We start from the raw sequence: 20,635 nt of genomic DNA, 5'->3' as shown, positions 1-20,635 counted from the left end.
GTGAAATCAAACCTCATTAATATTTCCTGTCTTTAAGCATAAATAATGACAGAGTTTCAAAGACTGACAGACCTCTAAATGAATGGCTACATTAGTAATTGTCATCTTTGAAATGTGCAAGAGCCATTTTGAAAATTGTCCAAAGAGTAGAGAAGAAGTTTATACTTCTGCAGAGTGGACATTAAGGTTGAGAGAAGCCTGTGTTAGGCCCTTGTCTCCAATTTTCTGCCCTGATTAACTACAAAGACTACTAATTGTGTATGGATGTTAGTTAAAAGCATTTGGTATTTGGCATCTGTCTAGTCATGTCAAAATTAAAAACTTTCTGTGTAAATATTAGGTCAAGTAAAGTACAATCATGGTTCTCCCTCGTTCATTTTTGTTTATAAATCCTTTCAACTACAGGTATTTGTATTGTATCAAATGTGACTGCAATGGGTTAAGAAAGCACAACTTAGAAAAAAATCACTTATAAAAACACTCAATGGAAATGTTAATTTCTAAATGCCATTAATCTATAGTGATTCTGTGGCACAGTTTGTGAACAAAGAAAGGATCTGATTTTCAGCAAGTTGGACAGACCGTCATTCATGTGTTGCATAGTTCATTTCTGTTTACTGTTGTTACACATCAATACACAAGTGAGAAGCTAAATTCTGCCTTCCCTTCCTTGTCTAATAACACTGACTTTCTTACACAGAGCTTCCCAGACATGATACAGCCAGTATCCTGTACACTGACAGGACCATCTTTGTGTCATACAGTACACTGAATTTCAAGTTCCAATTCACATTTTTATATTGTTTGCCTTTTCTTTTCATTCCTGCTTTTACACAAACTGATGGATTGGATGATTATTCCACAATGACTCACACATCTGGGAGTCCAGCATCTGGATATGTTCCCATTTAATGCATGTTCCCAAGAGCCATCTTACATTGTCAGTAGTGAACTGCATTTGCCTCCTTCTAACCTATGTGAAATAATCCAGAAGCTGCCGAGTCCCAGTGGTGGTACCTCAATAATTACTTTACCTCCAAACTTAGGGTTTAATTTTGTGTTAGTTGTGTGATTGTGAGTCATTTAAATGAGCACTAAACCAAGTTATTAGTTTCTTTACTACTAGATTCAGAGATCCACCACAGTCAATTGTGGTGGAACAGCAACATGTGGATTTGGTCCACCACCTTCAAACCTACCTGCAAAATACATATATACAGAATGTGTACATGATTAAAGCTTTGCATATGCAAATTAATCTTGCTTTTAGCAAAATCAAGACATTTTCCTCAGGCTTTCACTTGCAGCTGGTTAAGGAAGGGGAAATTTACCCTATGAAGCTTACTGAGCTTCAGGTTAAATGATGATTTCGGGAAATTCAGATGCAAGAGAGAGTTTGTGTTTGGTAATTGCTAGTAACTGTGTCACCTGTTAATAGTGCTTTGAATTTGAAAACGATTAATTGGTAAAACAAAACTAGAGTCCAATCCAGACATAGATCCTAGAAGTCACAGTACCAATGAAATATGTGTACAGTACCTTACAACCAGTCTAGATCCACTTCTAACAGTGAGGACAGGGATTTCAATACAGTTGCAGAAAGATACCGGCAGTTCATGTCGACATCAGCATACATGTTATCTAGGGGCAAATCAAGAAAAAGTTCAGAAAGTGAAGCCAAAAATACTTGAATTTAGACAGCTGAGAGGCTGAGACTCAGCACAGGTGTTGAGCTGTGGCTGAGGTAAAATATAAGTATAAAATTGTAATAGAGCAAAGTAAGAATAATGTGAATTCTGCTCAGAGAATTATTTTTAATACTGTGGCAAGGAGATTGAGAGCATTTAAAGTGCTGTCTTTATTCTATTGCAAGTCATTGCTAGCTGTCTGGAGGAGCTACATTTCTTAGTCTTAAGGAGCATTGTGACAGCATTTTCTGAAGTTAATATAAACTGCAGTTTACTGCTTATCTGAAGTCTCTTCATCTACAGTTTGTTGTCATGAATATTTAGAGACTCACTTAGCAGCTTTCAGATAAATATCAGCCTTACATTTAGTAATTATTTTTTCCACCAAACAACTGACTGAAGACAAAACACTTTATTGTATTAAAGTAAACCAGGTTAATTGAATAATAGGATTTGGATTGCATTTCATGTACAGATAATGAAATTCTGTTCCTTCAGTTCTAAATATATGTCTCCTGAGATTCTGAACAAGGATTACCATTTACCACAGCAGACTGGATCATACTAACATGGGATACGAAGAAAAATGTATGCTTAACAATAGATTTGGAGTTTATCAACTTCTTAAGGAAAATCAACATAATATGTAAAATTGATAAAACTTTGCAAAAATCTAAGTAACTTCTTGTGATGACTTCTTCTGCCCATTTTCTATGGATTTGGTTGTATAAATATGACTCAACTAGGAAAGATTATTGAATCATAAAGGGTTTTGATTTCCAATTTATTTCTATTCATTTATTAAAGCTTTTAAGCTTTCTTCCCAGATTCATCAGGGAACAATTTAGATAAACAGGTTATCTACCTGTTTTCATGCTTTTTTTTTTTTTTTTTTTCACGCAAAGATAAACAGTGTAGTGGGATGTGTCCAAAATACTCTGTAAGTCTCACAAATGCCTAAGAATAAAGCCACACACTCAGACACACAAGAACTCCATCTGACACATCTAAGTGGAAAATAAAGGGGCAAAACTACTGTAAGCCACCATTGTTTTCCCTTAGAACAGGTGGGGTCCCCAAGGGGTTCCCAGAACTTTTTAGAAGAAACCGTAGGATGCTCCTAATTACTCCTGTTAGACTCTAGGGCCCCACCTGCTTCTAATGGCCTGCAGCATACCCTTCCCTTCCCTCCTTCATGTAATGGCATAAGAAATTTGTTGGCAAGGAAATGTGGTTAGAAAGCTGCTGGAGACAGGAACTGCTGGAGTGCAGCCAGCACTTTGGCCACAAGCCTTCTCCAGCACACCCAGCACACCCGAGAATCATTAAGACATTAAGACTGGGAAATAGCTGTTGCTGGTGGGGAACACTGCTGGGATATTGTGGAAAGTCTAATCCTTCTACATAAGTTATTTTCTACTCCTATACAACATGAATCCATACTCCTGCACAGGACACATCACAAAATTGCAACAGCAAGGTCATTATCAGTGTCCAACAGGAAAAGTGGAAGTGGTTTATTTACATTATTTCCTTCTTTGCCTTATGATCCTCTACCAATCCCCTTGCAATTAACTACCAACTCATGTCACTTAGCAAAAACCATATCCTTGAAGCAAAACATTTCTGGAAAATTCTTTACACCATTTAAAACATGCAGAAGCTGACTTGGAACAGTCAAAATTCAAAACGAACTATAGATCATTGCAACTACCATGTTGTAATAACGTAATGGATGTCTGTGATGAAATGCTAAATTGCACCTAAAACATATGACAATAAAGACACTGCAGTCTTTATTACTGTTCAGTTTTCCATCTGCTCAAATTATACACAGTTCTAGTTTCCATGATTATATTCTTTCCAACACAGTATATGACAAAAAGTGTGTTTAATTGTTTGAGTGGAACTGAGTAACCCTTACTGACAGCTCAGCTGCTTTATTTGCATGACAGTGCTGGTGACTGACATATGGACAGGCAGTTGGGCAAGACTGATGGGCATGTTGATGAACTGGAGATACAACAGAGACTCTGTGCACATTAAAGCATTCTCTTTGGCCCCATAGACAGTTTAAAACATGGCATAGATTGTTGCCTGTGTATCACCATGCATTCAAAAATTATTCACTACTTAGATTTTGGAATACAGCTCAAATACATATACACATATACAGAGAGAAAGAGATATACACACACTAGCACACTGAGGCCAAATCCCCACTTAAGTGTTCCTGGGCCTTATTTGGCAATACTAGACAAAACCCACTATACAGCAGGACAAGATTTTACTTTACATTATCATCACTTCTTTGGTGTGTCATTGGGTAGGTCCTTCTGCTCTCTTTGTCCTCAGAGTCACTGGTTCTCTCAACAGTTACAGCATTCAGAAGTGTGCAGCGCTTTCACATGTCTATGTGCCCTCTGACAGCCAAGAGGAACTCCACTGTCTGTAAAGGAAGCACAGATGTTTCATTGATCTCTGATCTGAACTGTTGCTCTGTTTAAATTTCAGTTTTATGATCATTCTTCTTTCTTGATATTTAAAAATTCTGAATGGATGAGAGAATGATGATAAGATCATAAGAAGGTAACTGTGTTTGCTCTAGCATTAAGATAAATTTGAACAAGAAAAAATTTTTCATTACCAAATAAATGTGGTGAAAGATACCAACTCTATTGTTTTAATAAGGTTCATTTAGCAAGAACAACCTCTACCCTAGACATATACCTTACATCTGTTTAATTTAATCAGAAAAGACAGACAGTGTTAATTACTTTCTGATGGCTGTTCTGTACTGTGGCTTTGGCAAGTGAGAAAAGACAAATTCCCATGGTTTTAAGCTAAAGGAAATGATTTCTAAGGGATAAAAAGCACTTAGGCTGCATGGCAGTACATTATTTAAAGTTATTATTTAAAACTTTGGGTTTTGCATTCACTATGTGCATCTTAAGATGTACATAGTGAATACGTGTTAGATAACTAGGGTCTATTTCTTCATTGTATATTTGTATATTGCTATGAACTCTGATCAGTGCTTGGGGAATATGGCAAAAAAGTCTGCATAGTTCAAAAAGGTGTATACTTTTCACTGTGATTATCAGAAGTTTGCCACCATTTTAAAACAAAGCTACTGAAAGTTGTTTTTGCACAAAGACTGACTTCTGAGTTAATATTGTAGGGAGAGATAGTAATAAAGGAGCATTCATGCTGGTCTTGCTTGGAAGAGTCAAGCTCACCAAGGAACAGAAACATACTATCTGCTGTATGTGCCAAACCAAAGCAATCTGAGCTGTTAACTGTTCACAAAGACTCATTTGTCAAATTATTTCAAATGCAATGATCCATAATCATTCCTGAATCTCACAAGTACTTCTGGGCTTTTGAAAGAAAGGTAGATATCAATTATCCCACCTCTCAGAGAGTTGGAAACAGAGGGGAAAAAAAAAAAAGATCACACACCATGTAAGAGAACAGAGCTCTTTACAAGCTGGTCCCAGCAATTTGTAAACAAAACAGAGGAAAAATAGACTGGGTGTATCACTGAACAAGAGCTATTCTTGATGCTAAGATTCTGCAGTACTTCCACATGTTAAAATTTTACACTGCAAATTTAGGATGTACTTCAGTCACTATAATACCTTGTGGTTGTCCCTTCTAATATGTTTAACTATGATAACCACCTTAACAACTTAAAAATAAGTAGTGTTTTTACTTTAAAGGCCATAAATTTAGACATGTCATCCTAGAGGATGCCACATTCTCAGATACAAAAGTGTGTTTTGGGATAATGTTGCACTATTTGTCCTAAGAACACCATCATCTTCATCATCTGGTTCAACTGGAATGTTTTTATTATCTTACAAGTATTGAGGACTATTCCAACAAAATAATGGAAAATAACAAATGAGAACCTCTGTGAGGAACAATAAAGCTTATTGTCACAGACTATATCTGTCACAGAGATGTATCTGCTAGCTTCAAGATCAATTGGGCAAATACCTTCTCACATGTTACACACAGGATATGTTCAAAATTCCCATCTGAATACAACATTTTCTCCTCATCTCCTACTAAATATGACATATTCATCATCTTTATGCTTTAATGAAGCATTTAGGTATTATTTTTGATTAGAAATTAATTTTTTTCTTTTTTTTTTTTTCTCTCCACTTTGAGGTTGAGCCCGTTGCAGTGTAAAAACAAAAGAAAGAGAGAGCACACATTTGATGTGTATAAACACCTGCACCCAGCAGCTGCAATAGGTGTCAGTATTTCTCTTTTACAACTAGTTTGCAGTATCTTCCCACATAGGTTTTCTCATCTGTTCTCCAAAAAGTTTGCAAACACTCCCAGTCAATTACATTTTACAAATTTTGCATGTGCAACTGTCTTAGTTATTAATGACTATATTTAATGGAAAATCAAATAAAAATGGTTTAAACCAGACTTTTGTGAAATTTGAAGACTACTTGAAATACAGATTTTAACCTTCTCCAATTACACAGGCTGACATACATGTTAACATACATGTTGTCACAAATTGTCAAAATCTACAGGAAATATTCTCCCCATTCTTTCCTTAAATAGCATGTCAACAATGAAGTCAGTCCACTATAGCACCCTTTCATTTCAAAGACAAGACTGTGGGCTGAAAAATCCTCAGGCTGTTTCGATGGCGATCAGAGTAATGCTTCTCCTCACAATAGCAGTGAATTTTCACGAAGCAGTTGTGAGTTTGCATTGCATCTTCAGATATCAGTGCTTTAACAGGATCTGATATTGTTCATTTTATTACTCATTTTTTAGCTCCCAGCCTTCATGGCTCTTCCCATAAATTTTCCAGTCTATACTTCTCTTCTCACGAATGAAACACTACAATTTAATCCTTTAGATCCAGCTGCAATATTTGGATTTTCTAACATTACTGTAGTCTCTTTGTTTCTGGTTGCAAGTCACAAGAATCCAGATGCTGTGCTGAAATATCCCAGGGGAGTGTCACTCATTTTCTTTCATCTAGCCTTTTTCTTTAGCCTTCTGTGAAAGGTTTTGACTGAGTTTCTAACTCTTAATTTGATAATTAGAATTTCATGACATTAGGATCCCACCCTGGTGAACTGTTTTGACTATCCATGTTAGCATAATTGCACAAGCAAGTCCACAAATCTACCGATTCCTCATTGATTTGGAGAACAAACTATCAATTCTGCAAGTACTAGGATAAGAAAACAAAGCAATCTGCAACTGCTGGTTACAGCAAATGACTATCCTAGAAGGCAGAGATTAAGATATCTAGATGAAGAAATGTAGCATCATTTCAGACAGTTTAGAATATCCAAGCACCAGGACAAAGTTTTCAATCATAGCTTTGAAATGCTATTTGATGCATACATTTTAGCACTGGGTCAACTTCCAAACCATTTCATTTCTAAACTTCTCAGAGTCTTCTTCTCACTAATGGATTGCAAAACCTCTTCTAACTACTTGAATTTTGCCTTGAAAGAAAATTTTATGAAAAGAATAGAAGTTCTTGCTGCAAGAGCATGTGGAAGACAAATTAACAGACTCTAAGAGTGTGTTAATCCTGCTGCTCTCCATCCTGCACTGGGTGACCAGTTAAGAGATGTAAGTGGCTGTACTGTACAGTAATAGGTGTTACGTCCATTTTGAATGTTTCCCTAACTATACTGTAGATACGGGCTTTGCAAATTCATGAATGTCTTGCTATCTTCCATCAAACTTGTGTGTTAAGTCACCCTGTCCCATACCCCATACCCATTAATCCATAGCCCATACAACATGAGATGCACTTCTGGTAAGAACTCTTCTCTAGGTAGTCAACCCAAACTGTGGAAGGCAAGCAGTTTTAGGACAGTACTTTTACTACTATGGACAAGTCAGATCTTGTAATTTCACTATACTTTTTACTGAATTTGCTGAATTTCTCAAAATATGCAGTATACTGAACTCTACATGATCTTGAGATATCTGTCATTTCCCATAACATTTTCTGTAACTGTCTGAAGAGGAGTGCAGATATAAAGTACATCACTGTATTATACAGCCTTCTTTCCTAAGACTAGGCTCACTCTTTTGCTCTAGTGCATACCACAATTCCATTTTTAGTACTCTTTTTTGAGACAGAAAGACATGAAACTTCTTCACAAATAACATGTGACCTGTAGTATCTAAAAACTGAAAACAGCAGCTGCAATAGTCACATTTTATAAATAATTGCTAAGTGGTTATTTCCAACAGATTTTTTCCACTCTGCTACTTTTACACAGATTTCAGCACAAGCCATTCCCAGGACACTCACATACATAATCTGAGATGACTTCCCAATGTCTTCAGTGGGGCACAAATGTCTGCATTTGTCACCAAGCCTCCCCAGAGAACATTGCAGCTTCACAGAGGCCTTCAGCATTCCTTTAATAGAAACAGAGCCAATTTCTGAACTCAACTATTTGGTTTTCTGCAGAAACAAAGAACTGGAACAGACCTCCTAGATCTCTGAGTTAAGGTCTCTGCTTTTGTAAGCAACGCATCTTAGAATTTTTGTCAGAAACTCTTCAGCTTACAGTAGGAAAGAACTATGATATGGATCTCAATTGGCACTGGTTCGTGGATGAACATCTTGAAGCGAACTTGTGCCATGCAGTCACCAAGTCATTAAATGGATTGTCTTTAACTGGTTTACTTAAATAACCTTCTCTCCACAGAACTATGACTGCCTTAAGTCTCCAGTGATAGGTGTGAAATCTGCAGCTTGCCCTTTGCAGACAGTCTCTAAACATTTTTTTTCCTGTTTTTGTCTGAAAAGAACACTAACTCAGACAGTAGAAAGACATGGGATTCAGAAGCACAAAGCAAGTTAATAGGAATATTATGCAATGTCATTACTGGCAACTCATATGAGAAATGAGAAAGTATCAGAAGTCTGTCTGAGCATATAAAATTGTTATAGTAACAGGCTAATAATGGTCTACCCTAAGATCACAGAGAATTTCCAGCAAATGAATCAGCAAAAGACCATCAGCTGTTTGAACATTTTTGGTTTAGAAAGCCTTGGGCAAATGTGGTGAAGGCCAAAGCTGCTGCTCATCCTAGGTGGACTCCATTACTACCCTACAGTGTCACCCTACCCACTTGGTTACAACTTGGTGGGGAAATTTTTTTTGCATTTCTGCTAAGTGGTAAAGAAGGAAATGTACAGAAGTTTTTTAGCACATTTCCCTGATATATCAAAGGCTGTTCAAGATGGAGACCAAGTTACTTTTAGCCTGAAGAAAGCAGGGAATCAGGAAGTGAGAGCTGCCATTATTCACTGCTCTGGCCATGGATGTTATAATCTTGCAAATAGCTATTTCAGGATGATTGATAAAACAATTGATCCAAATGTGTGGTATGAAGAAAATTAAATAACATCAACCAAATCAAATACTAGTGCATCATCTATACCCCTTGTGACCACAGACCAAGAGATGACCTTTAGTCCTTCTTGCTTTGCATCTTACAAATGCGAAAACAGCCAGATAAAAAGAGGGGTCATCCATTCCATTTCCAGAAAAGGGATGTTAGACTCTTCTGAAAGAACAGTCTCTATGCTATCCTTAGCCAAAACACCCTATTTCACAACTTTCATTCATCTGGTTGCCTTGCAGACTGATTGCAAGCTGTGTACAGGCTCCCTTCAGACGGCTACTTTGCTTCGCATTCTAGAGCTTGTGGAGTCTCCTGTGACATGGAAATTACCTTCTGATGGATATTCACAGCTTAAGCAAGCTTAAGAGCTTGCTACATGTATAATGCATACAGGTGCACATGTACAAGAGGCAGATCAGTCCAGTGAAGATGAATCTACTGACCGACATCTGACTTTATGTAATAATTTTTATTTCAGTGCATGTATTTAATGTACATTCCTAATAATAATAATGAACAAACACAAAACAAGGCATGTCAGCCTAGAATCAGTGTGATGGTACAAGTTGGTGAGAACATCAGTCACCATCTGTTAAGAACATATTTTTTCCCGTATTCACATAGAGTTTAGCCTTTTCAATTTAAATATCTAGGGAGACACCTTTTTCCTGTAATGTGATTGACTGTAAATGTGATTGCACATATTGAAAAGACACACTAAAACCCCCACAATTGAATGTCAAAAGAGGAACATGGAAATTTTCCTACTTGCAGAAGCAGGTCAACCCAAGTAATTTTTAATGCAGAAATGAAGAATATTCAGTTACTTTTGTGACAAATACAAACAGAAAACTATTAAGTTGTGCCAGTAAAGTTTGTGCTTATTTTGGCATATTCCACCATCACAGTCAACAAAACAGAACATTTTCAATAGTCACTGGCTTTATACAGTCTGTGCTGAGTCAGAACCATTCAGAAGCCAAATACAGCTCATACAATACATGATATTTATGTATTTCTTCTGCCTGACAAGATCTATTAGAAATACAAAATGAAAGTTCAAGGATGTAAATGTCTATATTAAAAATATTTAAAACATGTTTAGTAGAAATATTTTAATGTCATAAACAAGGTATTTCTCTATACATGTGGGAATTTACAACAGAAAAACACAACTCTGATAAGATCTGATTCTTAAAAAGATCAAGAATGTGGCTTTCTACACTTTTTAATTTGCAAAATAAACCACATTTCAGGAAACCTCAATTTAAAAAATAATACTCCTTTCCAGTAAATTCCAAGATAAAATTGGCTCACATTCAGTCCTATGTTAAAATATATTTTAAAGCTTATGTTTCAAAACTGAAGTAGCATGAGGCTAACTAAAAGATTACCTACACTCTTGTGTAAGTGAAAAAAATACCTATACACAAGTTTGTACAGTGTAATGTATACAAACAAGCTGTGACTAGTGAAAGCCAATACAGAACAGGTTGAAACTGCTTAGTAGAAAAACTATAATGGATGAACTCCATCCTTCCTTCTATTGCTCTTGCTTGACTGGTCCCTATGCTCATAAATTAGGATTTATTTTTTTTTATTTTATTTTTTGTATTTTATACAAAATACATCATTTTAAAAATGTGGACATGAAGATATCCTCAAAAATCTATAGGAAACAAAATTCTTTCAAAGAAAACTTTTTGGATAAAAGTAAAGTTTAGAGATTTTCCTTAAAATTTTACTTTAGCTGCAATACTTTTTGCACCTAGTTCAAGCAAACATCTTCAGGAAGTACTACAGTATCCAATGCTCAGTACATAGGCGTAAGTGTCAGCAGAGCTATGCTTAATGTTTATTTGAGATAAACAACTCATAAAGGCATTTAAAAGTTCACTTCAACCATTCTCTTCTAGATGCTGCAAAACTGGTTGTTTGAACAAGTTATGTGCTGTCTCTGATTTCTGACTTGATGCCTGTTTCTTTCTGAGTTAAATAACAGATTAAAACAAGTCTGAAGTCACGGAAATAACTGACAACACTGCAGTCCTGGTGTGCCCTTTGATTCTATTATATTTGTAACCCAAGGTTGAGGCTCTGGGTTGATTTTCTTATGTTTAATATGGGCTGCATTTATACACTTGACTTCAGCAAGAGCATTTTTTTTTCCCTAAGCCTGGTGCATTAGTTACACAAAACTCATACAAAATTAACAGGGTTGTCGCTGCCTTTCTTCCTACATTTAGCTGTAATTGCACAAACTCAATGTCATGATAATGACTGGGAATGCAAATATGGCCAACCTATCTGGATTAAACCATAGGCAAGATTATTTGCTAAATATGCAATGTAATGCAACAAGACTGCTAATATTAAATGACTGATATTCTTACCATTATTTTTATTCAACTAACTATCCCCTGGATCTTTCTGATTTGACAGAAATATTTGATCACTTTAAAATTGTAGTGGATAATATAATGTTAGAAGTTCACCAAAGAGATGTTCTATCTTTTTTAAGCTCATTCAGTAATACTTCTTTCCCAAATCTGTCTACTTTTTGTTGTCTTCATTCTGTGCAATTTGTCAACATTTTTTCTATTAATTAATCACCAGATAGTGTCTTTGCAAATACTCTGGCTCAAGAAAACTGGAATATTTGTTATTTATTAGATTAGGAAATTTCACTGGCTTTGATTTTATTTTAATTATGTGCAGTATTCGCCTATGTAGTATGACTATTTGCCATCCAAAATGTATGTTAATTTGGGGGAAACTTCCTTCTAAATTAACTTAGCCTTTTAAAATATGACTTTTAAAAATAATATATGTTTACAATGCACATTTGAAAGCAATTATAAACTAAAACACAACCAAAACAGTAGTGGCTGAAAGCAGAAATAGACTGTGAGTGCCCTATGGCAATAAGTGACATGACAGACCTTCACAACTGGAAGACAAAAGAAATCCTTTGTATGATTTCAGGATTAAGTATAAACCATAGAAAGAGAAAAAGTATAATTGGTTTTATCTTGGCTTTAAGATATCCGCATCAGGAAGAAAACAGTTCAGTGTTAACTACAGTTCAACAAATTTCCTATCAACAAAAAATCAGCCTGGTATATTTGAGGTGCGCTTTCTAGAGACTTGGGAGCATCCACACAGAAAAATTATCAGACGATGTTTTGGTCTCTTTTTTGATTTGGAGGGAAATGAGAATGGTGGGGAATATTAGAACATACAGTACACATGTGGTCAGATCTGGCTATGCATTAGAACTGTGGAAGACTGTTTAGGCGTCTGTCCAAAGCCCTGTGAAGTTAAACGTGATCTCTCAACTTCAATAGGATTTGGGTTCATTATTTCTACGGGGTCAGTTACTTGAGTTATTTCTTATTGCCATTGAAAAATGTTTTATCAAGACCTCAGCACAGTTTTTTGACCTCAGCTGATCTGCAAGAATGTGCTGTAACTAGGGCAATGCTAGAAAATCATGAAAGGGTGTCTCCATGGTATTTTGCAGGCACACACATGCTTGCTTTGCCCACACTCAAAGCTAGCTGGATGATAGCCAGCTGTAATCAGAAGTTTTAAAAATCTGCCTCCAGAAGTGTTGGCCTATACAGAGAACAGAAATCTCCCTAGTTGACTGCATAGCCAACTCCACCGTAATAAAACATCTGATTTCTGATTATTGAGCTAATTTTCTAAGTGAAAACAATAGTAAGGAAAAGAGTGGACGGTGCAAGGCAGAATCTATCAGCTGTTAGCAGAAAAAGCTAGCAGAAGAATGGAGAAAAGAAATTGCTTAGATTGCGTCTGGATGATCCAGTCCTATGGTTCTGGCTGCTAAATAAAAGTTTGAGGTTAAAACATTAGTCTTAAAATCTCTACATTAGATTAGTCTATTTTTCTTCTATCAACATCCAGAGTGACCCTTTCAAAAACAGTCTATTAAAGGGATTTTACAAGAAAGATTCTCATCTTTCTTATTTTCCCCTGTGTAAGTTTACAACAGCCTGGCTTTCCTTTATAGAGATAAGTTAGTAAAACATTGCTTGGATAATTAGTTGGGAATGTTACATGTGTTCTTGATTGCAACTCCACAGAACTGGACTTCAGAAATCATGCTTTGATGCAGCCAGTTGCTAACAATGTGTTACTGCCCTTCCATTAGGCTACTGACGTCAACATATGAGAGGTTTAGGGAAGTGAATGCACACTCAATAATTCAAGTTTTTATTTTATTGTATTTTATTTTTTGCTGCCCCTAGCAGTAACTATTTTCACAGAATCACAGAATCACAGAATTTTCTAGGTTGGAAGAGACCTCAAGATCATCGAGTCCAACCTCTCACCTAACGCTAACAGTCCCCACTAAATCATTTCCCTAAGCTCTACATCTAAACGTCTTTTGAAGACTTCCAGGGATGGTGACTCCACCACTTCCCTGGGCAGCCTGTTCCAATGCCTCACAACCCTTTCAGTGAAGAAGTTCTTCCTAACATCTAACCTAAAACTCCCCTGGCTCAACTTAAGCCCATTCCCCCTCGTCCTGTCACCAGGCACGTGGGAGAACAGGCCAACCCCCACCTCACTACAGCCTCCCTTGAGGTACCCATAGAGAGCGATAAGGTCGCCCCTGAGCCTCCTCTTCTCCAGGCTGAACAAGCCCAGCTCCCTCAGCCGCTCCTCGTAGGACTTGTTCTCCAGGCCCCTCACCAGCTTCGTCGCCCTTCTCTGCACCCGCTCAAGCACCTCCATGTCCTTCTTGTAGCAAGGGGCCCAAAACTGAACACAGTACTCGAGGTGCGGCCTCACCAGAGCTGAGTACAGGGGGACGATCACCTCCCTAGCCCTGCTGGTCACACTGTTCCTGATACCTATTTTCCTAGGTAACAAGCTCTGTAGCTTTGAACCCTACTGTGGTTGTGTAGAACATGCCAGTATTCAGGAAAATTAACTCTGAAATGCATTTTCCAAGATGTGGAGAAAAAAAAATCACTGAGCTTAATAATAAACACCAACAAGCATCTAAAATATTCTGAAAGTTGCCTTAAGCAATGATTCCTCCAGTTCTTGTGATTAGTGATAACACAATCTTTCTACTTATTCCTCTACATTCTTCTACCCAGTTTATGACTGAGAAATCTGACAATCAGATATATTCATGCTAAGAGTAGTCTGTTTACAGGATTTTCTTTTGAAGGCAGGTGTTTCCTGACGTTCTAAAAATGAGCAAAGAATTTGTAGGTTTTGCTTGCAAGATTTCCAAAAACAAACAAACAAAGAAAAACATACACACACACACACACAAAAAATCAAACAAAAACCAGATAATTGAAAGGAAAAGTCATTTATTTCCCTTTCACTTTCTTTTGCATGATATCAAGTGATACGCTTATCTATTAGCCAAGATACAAGGCAAACACAGCAGTGTGTTTGCCAGAACATCTCGGCTTAGGTCCCTCATCTGCTATATATGCTTTTGTATGAACTCTAGCTAATCAAATATTTTCCTGTGCTTTTGTTCCCTATAGGAATAATAGCATTATCCAGCCTATTTTTAAGAAACAACAACAAAACAACAACAAAACAACTACAAGCAAACATAAAGAATAGCAGACTGATTGCTGTCTATGGTAATGGAAGAACAATATATCCTAAAATAAATACATTTAATTTTCCAGGTTTGGTTTATTTAGCCTGCAAATTAATCAGGACAAGGAGAATGTCTTATTCCATTTTTTAAAGTGTGGTGTAAATACACAGTGCTGCATGCATGTTTGCTATTAACAATAAGTGATACTTTTAGATTCGGGAGTGAAATCTGATTTTCCTGGCAGAGAACTGCAAATTCAAGGGTATTGCATTCTTCTACTGTGTTTCCAAAATCGGTGCACCAGGAAAGGCAATACCCCTTTGGGGAGGGGCAAGTCACAATAGTTTTGGTTTGTAGTTGGTTTAAATGGCAGTGTTAGCAAAAAGCTGCTTGCTAAAAGCAGAAGATGCCTTGGACAGCCAGGTTACTGCAGGCCTTTTCGTTCCCCAGTCTAGGAAGGTAATTTACGCAGCCCATTCTATAGTGTAAAACGGATAATGATATGCCCCAGTGGCCTTAACTTCTACATTCAGCATTTTGGGGTATTCCTCTTGTCCTAAATACATCCCACTGACCAATTCTTAGCTATAACAAAGCCAGAATCACTCCACTGATTCCAAAAGACTTAGCTGAACTTTGATAAATGGAATTTGGGTTTTATTGTGCCTCAGAAACTGCACCGAATGTTCAGTAAGCTGAGTTTTCAAATAGCCAAGTGCTGCTTGTTGTTACATTTGTGTGACAACGCTTCTTTACTGTGAGGGTGACAGAGCACCAGAACAGGCTGCCCAGAGAGTCTGTGAAGTCTCCTTCTCTGGAGATATTCAAAACCTGCCTGGATGCCCTCCTGTGCATTGTGTGCTAGGTGACCCTGCTTGGCAGGGGGGTTGCTCCAGATGATCTACAGAGGTCCCTTCCAACCACAACCAATCTGTCATTCTGTGTTTTTTAATTGTGCATATTTCTGGAGTTTAGATTTATTTTTTCTTTCTAATAATGGTGCTATGATGTGTATTAGGTCTAATACATGACTTTGTTTAAGCCCTATATAAGCTGTGTAGGACTGACCCAATCCAATAAACATCCTTCTCTCTCTCTCTTGTTTTTTGTGTTTTTGTTGTTGTTGTTGTTTTGTTGTTTTTTTTTTTTAAGGCACACATTCTTCCTCAAAGGAATGACAGAATAAGAAAGTTGCATTTTTAATTGCATAGAATCTAATATTCTCCACGATACACACTTTTGGTATTTTGAGATATATAAAGCCAGCCTGGCAAATGTCGAGTTTGTCTTTTTGCGAAAGATGCAAGTTGACTGAATAAATAAAGCAATACTCTATCGCTTCTCCATCTGTTCCTACCATTCTGTTTTGGGGTACCACAAAAAATAAAGTTTCTAGAAATTGCCTTCCAAAGGCTGTTGACTGCACACAGATCAGCCAGTTTCTGAGATTTCTGTTTTAACATGCCCTGTACACGTGTGAAGAATAACAGACTGAAATGAGGGCAAATTAGAAACATAACTGAAGATGCATCAGGTCATCTATTGCTGCCAGTATCTACAGTTGCAAAGCAACAAAGAATTCTTTTTTGATGAGTATACATCTCTTTGGTAAAGAGAAAGTGCAGATATGTCTAATTTCACAATCCAGTGAATCATGCTTTCTTTTCCAGCAGCTTCAGACATGTCTTTCTTCTCTAAAATTTGATTGATAGACCAGACAATTTCATATTTTTTTCTTACCAACAAAACATTGGCCTGATCATTAATCATAAAAAATCTGAACAGAATATAATCTTTCTTTCTATCTCTGTCTTTCTTTTTCTTTCTCTCTTTCTCTCTTTCTCTCTGTTTCTCTCTTTCTTTCTTATACTTGCTCCCTACAAATCAAATACACCATAGCAACATTGAAAAAAACCACAAACTTTAAGTAACATAACCCAAATCTGAACATTTATCATTGGTTCACAGTAGCAAATCATTCAAGATTTATCCATTAAAGTGAACGAAGAATCTCTACAATCTCTTACTTCAGAAAAATTAAGGAGATTGCAAAGAGTGTGCAAAGTTTCCATCAGTAAAAAGACAGGCTTTGTCAGCAATATTATTCACTAGAAACTATTTTCTCAGGTCTCATACTATGAATTTGGAGCTCTCTTCTTGTACTTAGGTGCTACCTCATAAAATACAGCCACTGAGGTCAGATCATGTAAAATACACAAAGTGCTGCTGATTTGCGAACCAATATAAAAGGGAAGACTGGCCATTGAAATCACCAGACAAGGGTTCTGCCCCATTTCTTCCAGCAGGCCTAGAGAGCGATTTAGAGAAAGCAAAAAGGACCTGTGAGCCAGCATATATCCTGTACATGTAAGTGTTTGTCATTAGGAAAGAAGACCTCACCTCCCATGCTTGGTTTACAAGCACACGAAGCCCCAAGCACCATTCTGGAATTTAACTACAGCCTGGTAACTCAGTGCACAAACATACTTAAAAGCTTTCTGACTTTCTTTCTACATTCCTGACCAAAGGAAGAAAAAAAAAAAAAAAAGAGAGAGAGAGAAAAAAAAAAGATATTTGAATCAGTATAAGAATTTACAATAATTAACTCAACCCGTGGAATCCTGAATGTTGCTAAAGCAGCAATGTGAGTTTTTGGCACAGACTCTCCATCTCTCAGCCATGTAATTCCACCAAAACCTTTGCATAGCACTCATACAGGATATTAGTTTCTAAGGTATACTGCGGGGAATATGGCCTTTCACATTTAATGTTATTAGTAGAATTATTCTTAATGATAATATTAAAATTGGCAGTGATTCTAAGATGAGTAGAGATAAATTAAAACCAGTATTTGCCACCTGCATTTCCCTTTCAAAATATGTATGTAAAGTACATAGGATACAAAACAACAGCATGGGAGCCATCATTCAATTACAGGGCTCCCATTAAATCAGGCAGATAATCTGAGATTTTCAGTTACTGTGGGAATTTTCGAAGCAATTAATGGGTTTTGGACAACATGACATCATTGCAATGACTGACATTTGGTTGAACTTAATATGTCACTTAGCATTCACTGCTAAGCAACCAGGCTTTTGGTATGCTGAATGTCTGAGACATGAGTCCAATGTCTAAAGTGTATATGCAACACAATTACCAGTAATAACTAGTCTGTAATGAAAGTGCACTGACTTAAGATATTATTTCAGTATTTCTTCTGTTTCAGAAAAACCAAACCTTTACAACTGTCTGTCATATAGGTAAGGGTATCCTCCATAATTTATAGTTTTGCACTTGTTCTTAAGTACCATCCCCTTATTATCTGTACTAGTGTTTGCCGCTTGAATACAGCATGTTACATCCTGCAAATAATAAAAACAAAGCAAGATGAATTGCTTTACTTAGGATGCTAGTTAGCTTTACTTTTACTTCAACTAAGGTTTGAGCTATTGACCAAGATGGATTTCCAGGAGGAAAAGGCCGATCCAGAGCTGGGTTTGATGTGAAAATTCCACAATGATGGACTGAAGACAGTGACTTAGGCCCACTTGGTGAAGAATAATTTAAAACAGTCTCCCTAATTCAGTCATAACTCTAATCATATGATCAGAAAGTCATTATATTTATTGAGAAGTAAATCAGACTTGCTTCAACTTAACATTCCAAATGAAGAGCTAACTTTGATGGATTCCCATTAAGACATTTGTTCGCTTTTTACTTTTCAGCCTGTCTGTTCTCAGGCTTTCTTATGTAGTGCTGCATAATAAAAGATCAGTGAAATGTTACAGCTTTTCACCAAATAATTTTTTCCAGTCACAGCATGTTGCTTCAGGAACTGGTCCCACCTTTTCCAGGAGTAATTTGGAAGAGGTCCCACCCTGACCAAATCTGACCTCTGATTGATTGCTTCAAATCCTACACACCCCAAATAAGAATAACTGTCCAGGACAAGACATGTAATAATGATCTCACCTGACAGAATAAGAATGATACAACTGAAATAGAGGCCAGAGTACTGGAAAAAGAAAACGGATTGCTTTCTTACTTGCAGTTCTCATTTTCTTTGCCAAATACACTCAAACGGGAAGGATAATATAACAGATGATGGTCTGAGCTCCAGAAGCTGAGCACCAATGTTTGTGATTCATATCTAGTGCAACCAGTTAAGAAGTGACATATTAAGTAACTCTGGAAGGAAAGCAGCACTTGTCAGTAACATTTGAGTGTTCATACAAGAAACCAATAGCTCTGCCTAAAACATATGAGACAATTTCTGTGATATACCTTCTAGGCAGTTATGTGTACCATTTTTTTTTCAACAACATTAGAGTAAAATGCTAGATATTTTTAGCATTTGGTTATTATTAAATTATACTCCAACTATCCTAAAATATCAGTAAATGTCAACTCAATTCATACATAGCGATCTGGCTCAGCTGCAGCTAATACAAATACATTTATCATTTTAATCTTGTAAACAAATATTGAAGACATATTATTGACCAATATCTGATCCCACTAACTCCAGCCTGATCACAGTATTCTTACCTAAAACTGGGGCAAATGTTAATGTCCTTATCAAGTTACAAATGTGTGAACTGTGCACACAAAAATGTAAATATTAGTATGTGCATTGCTATGTTCTTCACCGTTACATGTAATGAACCCTGAGCTACAGCTGAATCATTTTAAGTCATTAAAGAAGGTCAAAAGCATATAAAGCAGGGTCATTTTAGAACACAAATTTATGCTCCATTGAGCCTCAAGAACTCCACTGAACCTCTGGGTTTTTAACAACCTTTCATCGTAAAATGTTATCTTAAGCATACTACCTACTCTAACTTTTTAATTTTGTGACAACCTCTTTAGCAACTCTGGAAAAAAATGCTTAATTTTATTAGTAAACATTAACATCTTGGATGAAAATGTCCTCTATATACACACAGAAGACTGACGCTATCCTCCAGTTTTACTCACCATGTGAGCCACCTACTTCACTGCACCCTGTGATTAGGGGAGGTGATTAGACACTGTTACGTGGCCAGACTGTGAATTGGGCTTATAATGCAATAGAGATATTTGTGGTGCCCTTCCTCATGATGATTGCAGGGTTATAGTCCAGGTCTATGTGTTTTGCTTTACAAAAAGAACAGATTATAAAACTGATTTTAAACTATACTTCAAAAGCAAATAGGTATCACCTCTTCAATAGCTTTTAGAAGGCGAACATTCTGTATTTCCAGACAGAAAATTCAAAGACCAGATTTCAGCTGATGAACTCTAGACTCTTTTCAGCTGTCTTACTAAACAAAAATTTGAAAGCTTATCCCATTTTGCTGATTTCAGTTTTCCCCTTCGATATATGCCTGGGAACATATATTCAAGGATGTTTTAGCCTTCAAATTCAGCCCAGGATTAGACTAGGTGGTTCATTGTTCACTGACCATTTCTCTTATTTCCAAGATACTTCCCCCTGTGTCAGCTACTTGTATCATTGCTTAGCTAGCTACAATAACCAGTGTCAGTTATAGGCAGCAATGCCTGAGCAGAAACGTGAGCACTCTGAACTCTCTTCTTTCACAGCGAGCTGCTTAATTCCTATTGTTAAGTAGCGTTTTAACTTAATTAAATCAAGTTAAATACACTGTCAGCTCCATTTCTTTGGGACAATGGGGACACCTGCTGGCCAGAAGGACACACGGCCCAGCACCCTGGCTGGCTCCCCGGGGATGCGCTCACCTCGCCCCGCTGGCAGGCCCTGCGAGCAGGTAGCACTGCCCTCACCTCAGCATTTTCCAGTGGAAAAGGGCAATCTTTTCCATGGTTTCTCAAAGACTTGCCTTGCAATGACAATGGTATCACTACATATTACTGACTGACTGTTCTTTCATTTCTGGAAGGCCAAAGTTTCATGTAGAAA

The 20,635-nt window shown here is 37.0% G+C and overlaps 1 long non-coding RNA gene across 1 annotated transcript in view; it reads right to left on the bottom strand.

The window, feature by feature from the left end:
* Positions 1–2,559: 2,559 nt before the first annotated feature.
* LOC311443250 overlaps positions 2,560–20,635 on the bottom strand; it is a 59,783-nt gene continuing 41,707 nt past the window's right edge. Inside the window, exon 3 of the long non-coding RNA XR_014697150.1 lies at positions 2,560–4,137. This is a non-coding gene — a long non-coding RNA (uncharacterized lncRNA). The remainder of the gene's footprint in view (positions 4,138–20,635) is intronic.

Source organism: Aythya ferina, assembly GCF_964211825.1.
Source record: "Aythya ferina genome assembly, chromosome: 12".
Taxonomy (NCBI): domain Eukaryota; kingdom Metazoa; phylum Chordata; class Aves; order Anseriformes; family Anatidae; genus Aythya; species Aythya ferina.
Note: the sequence above shows the minus strand (reverse complement) of the source record. Positions and strands in the feature narration are given on the sequence as shown.